The sequence below is a fragment of the Heterocephalus glaber genome, unplaced genomic scaffold (assembly GCF_053883595.1).
Source record: "Heterocephalus glaber isolate CG9 unplaced genomic scaffold, H.glaber_assembly_v1.0 deba00001497, whole genome shotgun sequence".
NCBI lineage: Eukaryota > Metazoa > Chordata > Mammalia > Rodentia > Bathyergidae > Heterocephalus > Heterocephalus glaber.
Genome location: NW_028258320.1, coordinates 18,684,926 through 18,690,705, shown reverse-complemented (window position 1 = coordinate 18,690,705; position 5,780 = coordinate 18,684,926).

Genomic DNA, 5,780 nt, shown 5'->3' with positions numbered 1-5,780 from the left:
TGTTTTGGATATCTCTTTGTTTTCTTGACTGAGAATAGCTTGATACTTGAAATATAAAAATAAAAGCTGGGTATAAAACTAGGAACAAAATAAAAGTCACTGTCACCTCAAAAAATTTAAAAAAAGTCACTGTCACCTCATGGCTAACATTTTGAGGGAGACAGTGATGAGACAAGGTCTTGCTATAGCAGCCCAGGCTGGCCTTGAACGGAGCTTTTCTCTTGCCTCAGCCTCCCAGTTGCTGAGATTACAGGGATGCACCACCATGCACAATGAGCACTTTAACACGAATTCATTTAAAATTGGAGTTAATTATTTAACATTGTGAGTTGTTTAATAATTGCATGTTATCTCATATGGATATACTACTGTACATTTAATCAAGGCTCCCGGCTGGCAAATATTGATCACCTCAGTTTTTCTCTGTTACAACCCTAAAATTAATACCTCATAAGTTTGTACTTGTCTGTCATTTAAGATACATTTTTCTGAAGGTAGGACTGAATGGTAAAAGTGAATATAGATTTGATTTTTCTGTAGCTTGCTCTTCAAATTTATTTTCATGCCCTATGAGAGACCCTGTTTTCCCACAGCACTGCAATACTGGATTTTATTTTGGCTTTTTTTTTTTTTTTTAACAAATTTATGCACGAAATAAGTGCTTGTTATTTTAAGGCATTGAGTTTTGGTGGTAATTTTTTTTAGTTCTTTTATTGGTACATTTTAGGTATACAATTCATTTACATTTATCATTGGGTGTTTGTACCTGTACATGGTATATCTTGCTTCTTATTTTTTTCCCCCATTACCTGTGCGCCCTTCACCCCCGCCACCCTTCCCTATTTACATAGATTGCATTTCCTTTTTTTTTTTCTTTTCTCAGTTTTCCCTTTCCCTCTTTTCCTTTCCCCTTCCCCTCCCTTCACTCCTTCGTCTTTGGACCTTTTTTCCTATTTCAGATTATCAGTTATTCATTTTAATCATTTTAACCCCTGTTTACACTATCAGTTTCTCACTAGATAAACTATTCGGTGTTTACACGTGTGTCCTATTTATTTCACTTAAGAATAGGACCTCAATATGCATCCATTTAGCTATAAATGACTAGTTTTTCGTTCTTTATGGCTGGGTAGCACTCCATTTTATAAAAAAAACACCACATTTTCCCTTTTTTGGGGGGGGTTATCAGGGATCGAACTCAGGTCCTTGCGCTTGCAAGGCAAGTGACCGAACCACTGAGCTAAATCCCTGGCCCCATACTATATATTTTACCTAGGGAAAGTTATTTCAGGTAACTTTAAAATCATTTTATTAAATTAGGTTTTTGTTGAGGTTCAATAGAATCACTACATTAAAATATATCATTTAAGGCAGGAATGGTGGGACATGCCTGTACTTTCAGAAACTGGGAAGCTGAGGCAGGAGGATCAGTTGAGCCCACAAGTTCAAGACCACCCCAGGCAACAGTAAGACCTCTTGTCTCAAAAAACCCCCCAAAAAACCAAAAAGGTGATTGATTCTCTAAGAACATTTTACTGTTTATAACTTTAGGAAATATTTTAAATTTTCATTTTGAAGTAATTTTAGACTTATAAAAATGTTAAAAATAGTTCTCATATTCACCCAGTTTCCATTAGTGCTTAATTTTACATAATCGTACCATAATTATTGAAATCAAGACAATACTAAAATAACATTAAACTATTGACCCTGATTCATATTTTACAGTATTTATACTGGTGTCCCTTTTCAGTTACAGGTTTAATACAAGACCTGGTATCACAGTTAATTGTCATAACTCCCAGTCTGTTAGAGAACCTATTCTCTTGTTTGTGTACCTTGATATTCTTAATGTTATGAACTGTTCCAGGTATGAGGCACACCTGATCCATGCTAAAAGGAGTAGGTGGAAGTTTGTAAAATAAACTATTAAAGTCCTTTTTTGTTTTTGGTACTGGGATCGAACTTGGGTCCTTGTGCTTACGCAGCAGGTGGTGAAACCACTGAGCTAAATCCCCGGCCCTGTAAAATAAACTATTTACACACCCTCAGAATAACTCCAGTGAACAAACCTGGCAGACACACCTTGAGTGATTAAGATTAATATCACCAGGAAAAGACTGGTATCACATACCCGCTAGGAAATGCACCAAGAAGGGCATATTGCCTTTTCTGGGGTTGTCTTTAAAAAAACCCTCCATCTCATCATGAAAAAAATAACAAGTTGAGGGCAAAGTACCCGACCAGTACAGTTCAAATGTGTCCAGGTTAATTTCCTTCCTCCCTCCCTTTTTTCTTTTGTACTGGTAAACCCAAGTATATTCTATTACTGAGCTACATCCCCAGCACTTCTCCCTTCTGATTCGTTTTGAGATGGTCTCACTATGTTCCTCAGGATGAGCTTGAACTTGTGATCTTGGCTCAGCCTCTCCAGTAGCTGAGAATACCATGTGCTACCATGCTCAGCATTATATCTCTCTGGGGTTTTTTTGGTACTGGGGATCGAACTCGGGTCCTTGCGCTTGTGCGGCAGGCGGCGAAACCACTGAGCTAAATCCCCGGCCCTTGGCATTATATCTCTTAACGTGAAGGTCCTATACTTTACACTTTAAAAAAAAGTTTAACAATATATCTTGAAAATCACTATATTGATAGAAATCTTCACCTTTTAAAAAAAATACCCAATCATCATGTTACGTGTGGCCACTTGGGTGCTCACTTTGGCACATATATGTGTGGGCACTTGGGTTTCTGATATTTTGCAGTTACAAACAATACTGTAATGAAGAACCATGTGTATATGTATTTTCATATTGTAGGTGTATTTTTTTTTTTTTTTTTGGTACCAGGGATCAGACTTGGGACCTTGTGCTTGCAAGGCAGGCGGCGGAACTGGAACCACTGAGCTAAATCCCCAGCCCCTGTAGGTGGATTTTTAAGATAGATTCCCAGCAGTGGGAATTTTGGGTCAGGTTAAGAGGATATGTAGGGGGTTTTTTTTGGTGCTGGGGATTGAACTCCAGTACCTTGTGCTTTCAAGGCAGGTGGCGGAACTGGAACCACTGAGCTAAATCCCCAGCCCTGCATACGTAGTTTTTAAATTATGTATTGCAAACTTCTCTCCAGAAGGGTGGTACCAATTTGTATTTCCACCAGCAATGCCTGAGAATGCCTGCTTCCCCATAGCCTGTTGCATTTTAAAATTTTTGTCTGCCTGAGGGATAAGATACAGTGTATCAGTATAGTTTTAATTTGCATTCCTCTAAATATGAGTGATTTTTAATATTTTGTTTATGAGCTTTTGTCATGTGAAAATTAGCTGAGCTGGGTGTAGTGTGGCTCAAAGCTGTAATGCTAGCTAGACGGGAGGCTGAGGTGGTATGGTGTAGCAGATTCACTCCCAAGGTGGTTCACTCACATGGCTGTGAAGCTGGCCCTTAACAAGAGCTTCAGTTTCACTTCTTACTGAACTCTTCCAGGTCTCTGGGTGTCCTGACATGGTGCCCCATTCCTTATGTGAGAAGGATTACTTCCTTGCAAGTCTCAACCCATGGGATAGTAAGCCTCCAGTTTTCATTCTTTGAAAATCCTTATTATTTGGCATGTCTTATTCTGGAGTCTGGGAAGTCCAGGACTGAGGAAGCAGCATCTGACAAGGATTTGCTTGTTATATCATCCTATGGCAGAAGGGCCAGGAAAGGGGTTAGATGGGGTGGGGGTAGGGAGATAAACTAACAATAATTCCATATTACTAAAATCTAATTTTTGCAATTTTCTCCGGCTTTCCCACCCTACCCACTGTGAGGTGCTTGGTATTGTACTCAAGGACCCAGGGAATACTGAGCTACATCCACAGCTGTTTTTTTTTTTTGTATTGGGGATCGAACTCGGGTCCTTGCACTTGGGAGGCAGGCAGTGGAACCACTGAGCTAAATCCCTGGCCCCTACAGCCATTTTTTAACATTAATTTTATTTGTGCACTTTCAATACACTGTGATAATGACCACATTTATCATAGGGAATTTGTACCTGTACATAATACATCTTAATTCTTTTTTCCCCATCCCTCCTCCCCTCCCTTCAACACTTCTCACAGCCGATTTTTAATTTTTGTTTTGAAACAGAGTCTGGCTAAATTGCCTGGGGCTGACCTCCAATTTACAATCTCTTGCTTCAGTTTCCTGAGTAGCTAGGATTATGGGTGTGTGCCACTATGTCCAGCTCTTGCAAATATATTTATCTACAGTTTTACTGAAATCAAGATCAGATTGTCTCAATTTTGGGGTTTCTCTTTCTCACTTTTCTTGTAATTTCTTTATTTTATTTTATTTTTATTTTCTTTTTTTTTTTTTTTTGGTATGGGGATTGAACTCAGTGCCTTGTGCTTGCAAGGCAGGTGGCGGCAGCACCTCTGAGTTAAATCCCTGGCCCTCTTGTAGTTTATTTTTGAACAGTATCTTGAATAGCTCTGGACTGCCTGCCACTGTCTAGAACTTGGCTCTCAATGGCTGCAGTGTCTGATCATCACCATCTGACCACCTATACCACCGCGGAGAGCTCACCTGACTCCTGTCAAACAGTCCTTGTTGGTCCTTTGCTCTGGGCCAGTGACATTCGGGACCAGTTCTGTTCTCAATTGTGGCCAAGTGTAACGTGTGCAAGGAATCAGCTGGTATCTTACCTGAAGAATCAGATAGTGAAAAACAAGTACAATTTTCTTTCTTTCTTTTCTTTCTCTCTCTCTCTCTCTCTCCCTCCCTCCCTCCCTTTCTTTCTTTTTTTTTTTTTGGTACCAGGGATAGAACTCAAGTCCTTGAGCTTGCTAGGCAGGCGGCAAAACCACTGAGCTAAATCCCCAGCCCCATGGAACCAATTTTCTGAAGATAGTAAGGACCACTTACAATGCTGGGCACTGCTAGAACATTGAGTTGTGATTGTTCTGCTTGGATGTTGGATAGTCAGGCTGGAGCCCTAGAGAGGCATCTGGACTGGAGACTGAATTTGGGAGTGAGCACCACAGACAATAAAGGCCTTGGAAATGGATAAGGTCTCCTAGAGATAAGGTATTGACTCCTGGCTGGAGATTTAACTCAGTGGTGCCACGCCTTCCTGGCAAGTGCAAGGTCTTGAGTTCGATTCCTGATTCCGCAAAAAAAAAAAAAAAAAGGTATTGACTCCTTAGAAAAATTCTGTAGAAATATTTTCATATTTTACAAGAAGCCTGAAGCTTAGAAAAGTTAACTTGTTGGGCCAGGAATTTAGCTCAGTGGTTTCACTGCCTGCTGTGCAAGCACAAGGACCCGAGTTTGAGCCCTGGTACCAAAAAAAGAAAAGAAAAGTTAACTTGTTAATAAGAAGCAGATCTGAGAGCGAAACCTAAACATCTGACCTTCCAAAATCAGTGCTCTTTTGTATATCTCAAAGCATTTTACACACCTAGTGCTTAATAGTTAAAATAATTTTATTTTTATTATTTTTTTTTTTTTTTTGAGAGGGATCTGTGTAGTTCAGGCTGGCCTTGAACTCACTATATAGCCCAGGCAGGCCTCGAACTTTTGGCAGTCCTCCTGGTTCAGCCTCCTTTGACTTGTTAATTTAAGAAGGTATGTAATGGAAAAAGTTATGCATGAGGTAGTTATAACAGTTGTGAGACTTAACCTGTTTATTTTCGGGGTGGTTGTCCACACCACTGCAATTTGTATTTCAAGTGGGAATACGTGTCTATCACTGAGTGGTTTTTGTATTAATCATGGCTCCCGATCAAGAGGTAATAATAACAA